We start from the raw sequence: 13,269 nt of genomic DNA, 5'->3' as shown, positions 1-13,269 counted from the left end.
TTTTTGGCACATGACACGTCTGCTTTCCCCTGGGAAAGACAGGAACTTATGACTCCTCCAATGTTCCCCATCACGGTACCCACAGCCTTGGAAGTGTCGCTCCAGAAATCATTTATCCTTATTACTCTAACAGGAGGAAATGAAACTATAAAGTGCTTTGCATAATTCCTTTATCTTGTTCTTTAGCTTGAAAAAGCGGGCATGCTTGTTACTCCATTATTTTCTTTTTTTCTTTTTTACTGTTCATTTACTTTGAGAGAGAGCGAGAGAGAGAGAGACAGCAAAAGTGTAGGAGCAAGAAAGGCAGAGAGAGAGGGGGAGAGAACAGATCCCACCTGGGCTCTGAGCTATCAGCAAAGAGCGTGATGTGGGGTTCGATCCCACAAACTGTGAGATCGTGACCTGAGCTGAAATCGAGAGTTGGATGCTTAATGGACTGAGCCACCCAGGCGCCCCTGTTAACTTATTAGAGAATAGATGAAGCCGTTTTCCCCAGGTCCCAAATGAGCAAGGGAAAGCTGTGACTGGCTGCGGCCATGGTAATCCTTTCCGATCTAAAGGCCTTCCCCCAGGAAGGCCAGGTCAGGCCCCCAGAGCTTGCCCATCGATGACAAAACTCTCTTTGTCATCATCCCTCTCCACTATTCAGACTTTTGGCAGTGGGGTGGGGGGACTCATCCAATTAAGGGCTGATAAACCAGGGAGAATTTATCTCATTTGATGATATTATCTTGAGTAGAAAATGAAAGGGATCCTGTTTAAAATCCCTCGGGGGCCATGTCTATGTCTTAGATCAGCCTCTTTTGCTCACTGGGGTATAAAAAGAACGAAGACACCAAGCAGAGCTTGACAAAGTGATGTGGCTTCCCTGATCTCTGGCCAGAATGTCCCCAAGGTCACCCCGGGTGTGGATATAAGAAGTAGATGCCGTGTGGTCCACATGTGCCTGGAAGAGGCCTCGGCGGTCAGGTTCTTGAGGAAGGGCAGCAAACATGTCATTCAGAAAGGACACGTTGACTACTGGTCCCTGCCCATAGGAGGTCACAGTCAACATCCCCCAAGGGGCGGGGGCCGTGGGAAGGGAATCAGACCACGTTCCCCAGGGTCGAGCCCCTGAGGAGGTGTTGGAACAAGTCAGGCAGCAGGATGCCAGGGCAGAGCACTCAGGGCAGACCCGGATGCCACTGAGCACTTGGGGAAGGCAGGTGCCCCCAAAGAGCTGGAGCAGAGGGTGGGCGCGGAAGTAAGAAGCGGGGAATGGGTCTGAGATGAGGTCCCCCAGCAACAAAGGAGAAAGAAAGGGAGCTTCTCAAGAAAACGAAAGGGGAGGAATGTTGGTAAAGGGGGAGGTGGGATTGGAAGAGAGGAAGACAAAGGAGGAGAAGTGGAGGCATTTTCTTGGTTCCCTCCAAGCTGAGGTGGGGTGGGGCCAAATAGAGCACCCAGGACGTCCCACTCTGTTCCACTGGGCTCAGAGCATAGTAGCAGCCTTGCCCATCAGTTTTCACAAATAAAAGAGGCCTGGGGGTTAACAGTGCTAGACTGGGTACAGTGTGGTTCAACCATGCCATCAAAGACACAGCCTCTTTGGTCCCCTTGCTTTGCCATCCCCAGGATGTCAGCTCTCTGTCCTTGAACTTGTCACTCATGGTCACAAAAGGGCTGCTGAAGCACTACTCAACCACATTCAAAGCAGGAAGATGAGAAAGGGCACTAGCATCCTCTTTTATCAGAGAAAAACATCTTTTCCAGAAGGCCCCAGGAACTTGCCTCGTGTCTTCTTGGCCAGAACAGGTCTCACACCCACCCCCAGACCAATCACTCACAAAGAGGAAGTGGATTATCATGGCCGATCTAGGGAACCCAAGGTTCGTTCTCTGGGTCAGGGGCAGTTTTACCTTCCCTGAGCATATTGCTGCCTGCCTGGAAAAGGTGCAAAACGAAGAACCGTTAGCACAGAAGGAGGTAGGAATGAAGGAGGTAGCACAGGTAGGAATGAATGGCTGTTGAGTGGGTTATGTCCTGTCATGGACTGCTCTCGCCTGCAACTAATGCCCCAATTCCCTGGGCATTGAGGGGATCAGAGGAGCCTTCCCCAGGGAACCAGGAAGTGTCCCCTCAGACACAGAGGGCCACAGCAAGAACAGTTATCCATCCAGAGCCTGGCAGACAACGCCCAGCCAGCTCAGCCTCCCAGGACCCCATTTCCTTTGGGGGTTGCTTTTTTTTAATTGCGGTAAAATCTACATAACATAAAATGTACCTTCTTCCCCATTTTTAAGCATACAGTTCAGTAGAATCCGTACATTCTGGTTGCGCAACCAATCTCCAGAATTCTTTTCATCTTGCAAGACCGAAACCCTCCCCCAGCCCCTGGCAACCACCTCTGTCCATTAGGCTTCTGAGAGTTTGACTCCTTGGGATCCTTCATACAAGTAGAATCATACAGTCTTTGTCCTTTTGTGACTGGCTTATTCCACTTGGCTTAATGTCCTCAGGGTCCATCCATGTGGCAGCAAGCGGCAGGCTTCCCTTCCTTTTTTAGGCTGGATAATATTCCCTTGTACGTACCTACCGTATTTCGTTCATCCATTCATCTGTCGGTGGACGCCTTTTAGCTCTTGTGAATAACACGGCTATGAACACGGCTGTCCAAATATCTCTTTGAGATCCTCATTTCAATTCTTTTGGAAAGGTCCCCAGAAGTGGGATTTCTGGATCACACGGTAATCCTAACTCTTCATTTTTGGGGGGAACTGCCATAGTGCTTTGCACAGTGATACGCCATTTTACATTCCCAGCCACAGTGCAGGAGGGTCCCAACTGGTCCACTCACTCACTAATGCTTTATTTTATTTTCCGGGGCTTTTTAGTAATAGCCATCCTGAGGGCTTGAGGTAGGATCTCATAGTGGTTTCGAGTTGCGTTTTCCTAATAATGAATGATGGTCAACATCTTTCCGTATGCTTGGTGGCCATTTGTATGTCCTCTGGAGAAATGCCTATCCAAGCCCTTTGCCCTTTGTCGTTCAGTTTTAAGAGCTCTCGCATTTGTCTTTCAGTAACTTTGGAATGCAAACTTGGACGTGGCCTCTTCTCCAGCTGCCCTCACAACAGCGGTTACGTGGAACCTGCCTTCTGCATTGGGACTCCAGCTCAGCCCAGAATTGCCCTGAGCCTGCTCCCCCGGCTCACATGCTGCCGGGGTCAGGACAGTGCCCACTAGCCCCGAGGCTAGACCCTGGCCAGACAATGGGCATTTCACCCTGTGCATGGAAAACTCTGCCAGCTCCTGTCTCCTCTGCAGGACCGTCCGGCAGCTGGGAGCCCAGTGCAGAGCACTACACGAGGAGAAACTAAACAGCCAGATGATGGCCAGCTCGAAAATAAAAATAGAACTCTCACTCACCATCTGCAGCAAGCAGTCGAGGAAGCCAAACTATGACTTCTGTGGCTACCAGCTCAAAAGAGTTGGGGCTTAGGGCACCTGGGTGGCTCAGCTGGTTAAGTGTTCAACTCTTGATTTCATCTGAGGTCACGATCTCAAGGTTCATGAGTTCGATACCCACATTGGGCTCTGTGCTGACAGTGCGGAGCCTGCTTGGGATTCTCGCTCCCCCTCTCTTTCTCCCCCTCCCTCCCCCGCCCCGTCGTGCTCACTCACTCTTTCTCTCTCTCTCTCTCTCTCAAAATAAATAAACATTAAAAAAAAAAAAGCTGGGCTTAATCAATAACTGATGGCTTCCCAAACTTCTGTCCTCACTTCCAACTTAGGACCAATCAAGGGAAGCCAATCGCACAGGACATACCCTTTCCAGTTAGCCTGCCAACAGCTTCCCCATGCCAACAGCCATCAGTGTCACCTCCTATATGATCCCCTGGGAGCCTTGTGCTGGGGATCATTGGCCTCGACTGACAAATGAAGAAACTGAGGCCCTGAATGATGAGGGGTCAGTTAAGCATCCAACTTCGGCTCAGGACATGATCTCACAGTTTGTGAGTTTGAGCCCCATGTAGGGCTCTGTGCTGACAGCTCGGAGCCTGGAGCCTGCTTCAGATTCTGTCTCCGTCTCTCTCTGCCCCTCCCCCACTCATGCTCTGTCTCTCTCCTCAAAAATAAATAAATATTTTTTTTAAAAATACTCAAACTGGGGCATTTTTACCATATCACAATTTCTTCTCCTGCCAGAGGTCTTCGATTTGGAATAACACATTCATAGTAACATCTCTAATAGGGTGGTGTCTCAGTCTGCTCGATATGCTGCAGACAGGGCAGCTTATGCAACAGAAGTTCATTTTCTCAACCAAAGCAGGAGGCATCACAATCCCAGACTTTAGCCTCTACTACAAAGCTGTAATCATCAAGACAGCATGGTATTGGCACAAAAACAGACACATAGACCAATGGAATTGAATACAGACTCCAGAATTGGACCCACAAAAGTATGGCCAACTAATCTTTGACAAAGCAAGAAGGAATATCCAATGGAAAAAAGACAGTCTCTTTAACAGATGGTGCTGGGAGAACTGGACAGCAACATGCAGAAGAATGAATCTAGACCACTTTCTTACACCATTGACAAAAATAAACTCAAAATGGATGAAGGACCTGAATGTGAGACAGGAAACCACCAAAACCCTAGAGGAGAAAGCAGGAAAAAACCTCTCTGACCTCAGCCGCAGCAATTTCTTACTCGACACATCTCCAAGGCAAGGGAATTAAAAGCAAAAATGAACCATTGGGACCTCACTAAGATAAAAATCTTCTGCACAGCAAAGGAAACAATCAAGTAAACTAAAAGGCAACCAATAGAATGGGAAAAGATATTTGCAAACGACATATCGGACCAAGGGCTAGTATCCAAAATCTATAAAGGACTCACCAAACTCAACACTCGAAAAACAAATAACCCAGCGAAGAAATGGGGAGAAGGCATGAATAGACACTTTTCTAAAGAAGACATCCAGATGGCCAACAGGCACATGAAAAGATGCTCAACATCGCTCCTTATCAGGGAAATACAAATCAAAACCACACTCAGGTATCACCTCACGCCAGTCAGAGTGGCCAAAATGAACAAATCAGGAGACTATAGATGCTGGAGAGGATGTGGAGAAACGGGAACCCTCTTGCACCATTGGTGGGAATGCAAACGGGTACAGCCGCTCTGGAAAACAGTGTGGAGGTTCCTCAAAAAATTAAAAATAGACCTACCCTATGACCCAGCAATAGCACTGCTACGAATTTACCCAGGGGATACAGGAGTGCTGATGCACAGGGGCACTTGTACCCCAATGTTTATAGCAGCACTTTCAACAATAGCCAAATGCTGGAAAGAGCCTAAATGTCCACCCACTGACGAATGGATAAAGAAATTGTGGTTTATATACACAATGGAATACTACTTGGCAATGAGAAAGAATGAAATATGCCTTTTGTAGCAATGTGGATGGAACTGGAGAGTGTGATGCTAAGTGAAATAAGTCATACAAAGAAAGACAGATACCATATGTTTTCACTCTTATGTGGATCCTGAGAAACTTAACAGAAGACCATGGGGGAGGGGAAGGGGGGGAGTTACAGAGAGGGAGGGAGGCAAACCGTAAGAGACTCTTGGATACTGAGAACAAACTGAGGGTGGATGGGGGGTGGGGGAGAGGGGAAAGTGGGTGATGGGTATTGAGGAGGGCACCTGTTGGGATGAGCGCTGGGTGTTGCATGGAAACCAATTTGACCATAAATTATATTTAATATTAAAAAGAGAAATTCATTTTCTCACAGTTCTGGGGGCTAGAAGTCCAAGATCAAGGTGTGCACAACGTTGGTTCTTTCTGAGGCCTCTCTCCTTGGCGTGCAGACAGCCGTCTTCTCCCCGTGTCCTCACGTGGTCTTCCCTGTGTGTGTCTGTGTCCAAATCTTCTCTTCTTATAAGGGCTCCAGTCACACTGCATTACCGCCCACCCCAAGGACCTCATTTTAACCGAATTCTCTCTTTCCACACTTTATCTCTGAATATTGTTACATTCTGACGTGCTAAGGTTAGGACTTCAACACGCGAATTTGTGGGGCGCACACGTGCTAAGAAGACAGATGTGGGGCCCAGCTGCTTGGGTACCGGCCCCAACCCTCCCACTTTACCAGCTGAGGGACCTCTGGCAGGTCACTTAACCAGTCTATGCCCCGATTTCCCCACGAGTAAAATGTGTTTAATAGTAACAACCGCCTCGTCATGTTGTGCTCAAACCGAATGAGTTAGGTAATACCGTCCTTAGAACAAGAGGAAGCACTGTATAAATATTATTATTTATTATTATTAGTTACAACTACACCATGTCGGGGTTTATTTTTATGGAATCACCTTTTCCAAGCTGAAACTGCGTTAAATGATCATAATGGAAAAAATAAACGAAGACACTAAAATGATGAGAGTAAGCCATAATATATTGCCACAGGTGACGGTCCTAAGAAGCAATTTCTTTTTTTCTTAATTCTTTTTTGACATTTATTTTCTGAGAGACATAGAGAGACAGAGCACAGGGTGGGGAGGGGCAGAGGCAGGAGACACAGAATCCGAAGCGGGCTCCGGGCTCCAAGCTGACGCGGGGCTTGAACCCACAAACCGTGAGATCGTGACCTGAGCCGAAGTTGGACGCTCCACCGACTGAGCCACCCAGGCGCCCCCTAAGAAGCAATTTCAAGAGATGCTATGGTCTCAAAATGGTCTCAGTTTTCAACAGGCCAAACGGGGGCCATCTGGGTGGCTCAGTCGATTAAGCATCTATCTGACTTTGGCTCAGGTCGTGATGAAACAGTTTGTGAGTTTGAGACCCGTGTTGGGCTCCACGCTGACAACAAAGAGCCGGCTGGGGATTCCCACTCTCTCCTCTCTCTCTGCCCCCCCTCCGCTCATGCTTTCTCTCTCTCAAAATAAATAAACTCTTTGAAAAATAGATAAATAAACAATAAAAGGCCACAAGGATTTTCTGGCAGGTCCCAGCTAGACAGGTAAGGAAAATGGTAGACAAAATCAAAATGAAATGCTGTTGCTAGATCATAGCAAAGATCGGTGCCGATCGTGGTCTTAGGGTTGGTGTTAATTATTTGGAAGGGGACGGCATGGTGTGGAGGTCAGAGCATGGCCTGGGGACAGACACCGAAAGGCATCATAAGTCCTGCGGCCTGTCAGCTGCCCACAGCAGGGCCAGGGACAGAGACACATTCTGAAGACAATGTCATTCTTGCCATAGACATGAAGCGGACCATGCACAGCCAGGCCCCTCAAGATGCACATCGTGTTCACCAGCTGACGGTAATACACAACACGCACATTCACGCCCCCGGGTTCCTAACGGGGTGAGGCCCGCCATTCATGCCCTGGGGTGTTCCGAAGACAAAAACCATTCTCCCTGAGACGGTTACTCTGGAGGGGGCCCTTAAAGTAACTACTTGTTTTCTCACACCACTTCCATGCAATGGCAGCAAAGTAGCATCCTCTGAGCTGAGCACACAGTAGGCAGACAAGAGAGATCCGGGGTCTGGGAAAGGAGAAAGGCCCAGGCAGGGAAATAGAGCACAAAAGGCCTCTGTCATCATCCCTCCCGCGCCCCCCCCCCGCCCCCACCAACCTCCCACCAGCCCAGCTAAGGCGAACAGTCTTACAGCTTCAGAAAGAGAAATCTTTAACCCAATTATGTCAAACCCCACTGGATGCATTTGATCCGGGAAAAATATCATCTCTGGCAATCGTAAAGAATATTAAGGTATTAGCAGGCAGTCATATTAGAATTGCATTGGAAGGGGAGCCGGAAATAATTGCACATCAGTTGCTCAAAAATCAGCAGTAAAAGAAATTTACATTAGTGTATAAATTACCCTCCCAGCAATATAAATTAGGATTTTATACCTCCTAATGACAACAGTCCAGGCCCTGGCTGTGCTAAGCAGAGATTTCTTGGAGGAAGGGGGGGCCTGTGCTCTGAATCCAGCAGGCACCTGGGCCCGAGTGCTGAGCTGGAGAGCAGAAGTGATTTGAATCTGACTGTCACCCGCCTGGAAGCCGGCCCTGCTGGAAGATTCTCCAACTCAGCAGAGCACCGGGGAGGCACGCAAACCCAGCACAGACTCTGCGGAGAACAAAAGTAATTTGCCTCCATTGCCCCGCACATGCAGCCCTCCCCGTCCCCCCCTTAGAAGGCTCTGGATTTATTGGAAAGCTGTGTTATCAACACTTTTGTTGCAAACATTTGGGGGCTTGCGCCGCTGGCCTACAAGCTCTGCGCCTTGTGGCAGGGCAGCCTACGCAGCTCAGAGTCATAGACCATCTTTGCTGGAAGGGCCAGCAGAAAACACCCAGAAACCCTTGGGAGTCTGGAGACCAAGCCCAGGGCAGGGAGGGTGAGCCCATGGGGTGGGGTGGGAGGGACTCTTCCTGTGGCAGTGACAGAAGCCCCAGGCAACTTCACTTCATAGAGCAATTGGCTAGAGCATGACAGCTCCCTCTGGCTTCAGGGATAGAGGCTCCATGAGCTCAAATAATGGAGCCAGAACTCCATCGATCCATCTACCCATCTACCTGTTTGTCTCTCCTTCTATCTATCCATCCATCTATCAGTCAACCTATCTATCCTTCCATCTATATCCATCCATCAATCTACTTACCTATCCATCTATCTGTCTGACCTCTCTATTCATCTATTCATCTCTCTACCCATCTATCTATCCAGCTATCCATTTCTCTATCCACCTATCTACCCATCTATCTATCCAGCTATCTACTTACCTATCTATCCATCTATCCATCTATCTATCTATCCATCTATCTACCTATCCATCTACCCATCTATATAGCCATCTATCCATCTCTCTATCCATCTATCTACCCACCTACCCATATATCTATCCATCTACCCATCTATCTACCCAGCTACCTATCTATTTACCCGTCTATCTATCTTTCATGTCTGTATGACTCAATGCGTTGCCTTCTTCTCTGACTACACAGGCTGACTTTTCCCATTGAGCCAAGGAAGATGATTGCCCCCCCCCCAAAAAAGTGAAAATATCAGCTGTTTCTTCTCACTCTGAGGGAGGGACTCTGATAGGCTCTTCTTGGTTTCATGGCTACCCCCTGGGCCAATCACTTTTCAGAGGGGATGGAATATTTCCATTGGCTAGGCTTGGGTCACAGGTTGGCCACTGTCATTGGGTGGGCAGCGATGCTGGTGGTAACGATGTGTTTACAATCCCACCGTGGAAAAAGGGAGAAGAGCAGGTCTCCCTGGTGAACTAGAGGGATGGATCTTGCCTCCAGTGGTTTGTTCAAAGGGCTCCAAGAAATCAGTGACGGAGCCCAGTACCTCCAGTCTCTCTCTGTGGTCCTGAACACTTTCTCTGGGCAGTGCACCCAGCTTGGGGGCAGGGGCTGGTCTGCATCTCTCCACCACTTAGAGAAAACAGTCCAAGTACTACTTTGTGAGAGAGAACAGGGAACCCTATGGGCCACGAAATACATCCCCGGGCTTGGGCGGGCCTGTGCATCTGTGATTTGAAACAGCTCCCCCAGCAATCCTGATGCCAGCCAGCACTTAAGGCTCTGGGCTTAGGCTCTGGAGTCTCCTGTTCAAATTGCCAGTGGAGTGTGGAGTGAAGGCACAGAATGACAGGTCAGTGCCACACCACACAAGCAGGTGCCACGAATGTCTCTGGACATTTGGAGCTCTGTCAAGGGGTTCCTGGTGGGATCTGTAGTACTAATGAGTCAAGTGAATCCCCAGAATCACAGATTCGCAGCCTCTCCCCGGAAGAGGATACTCTGTGGGAAACCCTGTTTCAGAGGCTCTGAGGCTGGGGCAAGGGGTCAGCCAAGGCCATGCTAAGGTCATAGCTGAGGTAGGACTAGAACCCATCTGTCCAGGCTTCCTTCCCAGTGTCTTTCCAGCCACAAAAGAGAAAGGGGGGGCAACGTGGCATCTGACCCAGGACTCTGCCCTCATCTCTTCCCTGGTTTTATTTATTTTTAAGTTGATTTACTTATTTTGAGAGACACAGAGACAGCGCGAGTTGGGGAGGGGCAGAGAGAGAGGGAGACAGAGAATCCCAAGCGGGCTCCGCCCTGTCAGTGCAGAGCCCCACGCGGGGATCAAACTCACAAAACCCGAAACCAAGGGTCAGACGCTTAACTGACTGAGCCACCCAGGCACTCCTCTTTCCTGGTTTTAACAGGCTTCCCTCCCCTTCCCCTGTGGGGCCCCAGAAACCTGGTGCTTGGTGAGCGAGGGTCCCCCGATTCCGGGAATTGGGGCCGGTAATAACCTGGATCCATGCCTGCGTGTTTCTGCTGTGTGGGGGACTTATGTCCCCAAGTGGATGGGAAACCCTTGAGGAACCCAGGATGACCGTGAGGTCATGGGGGAACGTGCCCTCTGGGAAGCAAGAAGAAGCTGGCTTTGCGGTTTACGGGCTGCGTGAGAGCATCCTAATTCCCGAGGATTCCGGAACCTCAGTCTTCTCCGCAAAATGGGGACACTGGCACCTACCTCCCAGGGCAGAGGGGAGGAGCAAGAGGATCCCTGGGAGGCCTCCTGCCTCCTGCCTCTCCCGGAGGCCAAGCCCCACCCCCTCTGTGTCCCCCACCTGCAGGAACCGGGCCCCCTCTGCCTGGCTGATTAATTAATGTGGAGACCAGGTCTCCACAAAGATGTTTTCTGATGATAAAAAAAAAAAAAATCCCTGGAGAATGAAATGTTACATGTCACTTGTCAACAAAGCCCAGTACTTTTCAGTGAAATAAGCATCTGATTCTGGAAAAACTTAATTAAAGCTGCTGTTGGCACTGAAGTGATTTATACCATCATTCCCAGCCTGCGCCTGGTGGTTCCCTGGGGAGACACCAATTATCTCCTGGGGATGTTGTGAAATTCTCCAAATACTCCAGGAAACAACATGAATTTTTAATTCATTTTAACTTAACAAGAAAGAAGAAAGAAAGAAAGAAAGAAAGAAAGAAAGAAAGAAAGAAAGAAAGAGGAAGAGGGAGAGAAAGAGAGAGATAAGGAAGGAAGGAAAAAGACAGAGGCAAGGAGAGAGAGGAAGGAAGGAAGGAAGGAAGGAAGGAAGGAAGGAAGGAAGGGAGGGAGGGAAACAGAGAGAGACAGGAAGGGAGGGAGGGAGGGAGGGAGGGAGGGAGGAAGGAAGGAAGGAAGGAAGGAAGGAAGGAAGGAAGGAAGGGAAACAGAGAGAGACAGGAAGGAAGGGAGGGAGGGAGGGAGGGAGGGAGGGAGGGAGGGAGGAAGGAAGGAAGGAAGGAAGGAAGGAAGGAAGGAAGGAAGGGAAACAGAGAGAGACAGGGAGGAAGGGAGGGAGGGAGGGAGGGAGGGAGGGAGGGAGGAAGGAAGGAAGGAAGGAAGGAAGGAAGGAAGGAAGGAAGGAAGTCAAAGAGAGGGAGGAAGGGAGGAGGGAGGGAGGAAGGGAAACCAAATCATGCAGCCTTGTTCCAGAAACAGCTACAAAGATTGGAGCAAAGTGGAACTCAAAGAAATGGGGGACAGGGTGGAGGGCTCTCTCTTGCAAACAGGCCCGCGAGGCATGGATTCAAACTCCTGTTGAAAGTCCTCCGTGTGCTAGTCACTGGGCAAATCCTAGGCTCTCTCTTTTCCCCCTGACTTGAGAGGAAGTGGACTTTGTGCACAGAAGATGGCCAGGCTCTTGGTTTCTCAGCTCCCAGCAGCAAAGCCTGGGTTAGCAGCTTCTTGCACGAACCCAAGAACTGGCAAATGCCCGCAGGGGAAAAGTGGCTGCAAATCTTTAGTTCACCTGCCGTCTCTACCCTCCAGAGTCCCTGCCTCTCTGCTCCTGGTTGCTTCCATAGTTCCCTTTAAACAACAGTTTTGTGTTTCTCCTAACTTTTCTTGTTGTTCTTAGCAATATTGTTCACCTGCCACAATCTACTCCATTCTCCCCAGAAGTGCACATTCAAAATTACATGTTTGTGCCCATGAAATACGGTCCTGAGTTTATATGGAATAAATTCATTCATTCGTTCGTTCAACAAGCATTTATCATGTGATAGTTGATGTCTCTGGGCTCATCACTTTGTGGGAAACAGGATGAGTCCCCATCAGAGAGTGAACATTACCTTGACTTGTTACAAAAGGCTGAGCCTCCACCCCTCCTTGCTGCTGCAGAACTAGCCACCTTCTTTCAGCTGTTCGGGTAGCATTTTGCCCTTTATGACCCTATTTCTTTTCCAACCTGCCTTCAAGGCTCTTTGTGACCTGGCCTCATCCAGATAAATAAACTGTTGTGTAGGAACGGCAAATAACTGGCATATATATACCATCTCACCCATTTCTGTGCCCATGACAGGCATTGCTAATCAATCTTGGGAATTTTCCCTCGGAGCTAAGCTATGGCCTCATCGTCACATTCGGCAGCCACTGTAAATCGATCACAGAAAGCAAGCAAGATGAAACACGTTTGCCAGCCCTGGGTGAAAGAAATTCCAAATTCCACACCTGACCCTGGCTCCTGGCGCCTGGTCCTTGAGCCTCTGTCTCTGGCTCAGACCTTATTTTCTCTGACCTTCCCCAAGCTTTAACCAACAGCTGCAGACAGCCCCAGGATTCCAAGCCTTCAGCTGGCTTCGGTCACTCACGTCCCAGTCTTAGACCAGGTTCACCCTACTGTACTCCCAGCCAGCCTCCGTGCCAACTCCTTGCCCTGGATCCAGAGCCCCTCCCACCTCTTCCCAACAGTCAGGGACCCCTCAACTCACTGCAGTGACTTAAAGACGACATTGTAACCCAGTGCTTCCGACTGGCCATGTCTGAACCACGGGTCAGGGGGCCACACTACTAGTCCCAGCTTTGCCTCTAGCTGTGTGACCTCAGACGAGCACTCTCCCTTTCCAGGCCTGTTTACCTTCATGGGCAATTGGAACGGTTTAAACTACATTCGGGAGGCCAGATTCCCGGTGGGCATGCCACCCTTTCTTGGCCCTGAGTCCATGGCAGACATCACTAATCAATCGCAGAGCTCCAGGAACCTGAACGACTGATGCCGACGACACACAGGATTAAATGTCCTTGCCATCCCTGCGCTGGTAACGTCCCAGTTATTTGTCCCACAGCAGCTTTTTGAAACTGCTTCCAGACTAAAACTCTCAGCACTGCCCATTCCCACCTGCGGGAGGCAGAATATGGCCCCACGAAGACATCCATATGCATCCCCAGGGTTTATGAATATGTTACCTTACATGGCAAAAGGGACTTT

The sequence above is a fragment of the Prionailurus bengalensis genome, chromosome E3 (assembly GCF_016509475.1).
Source record: "Prionailurus bengalensis isolate Pbe53 chromosome E3, Fcat_Pben_1.1_paternal_pri, whole genome shotgun sequence".
NCBI lineage: Eukaryota > Metazoa > Chordata > Mammalia > Carnivora > Felidae > Prionailurus > Prionailurus bengalensis.
Note: the sequence above shows the minus strand (reverse complement) of the source record.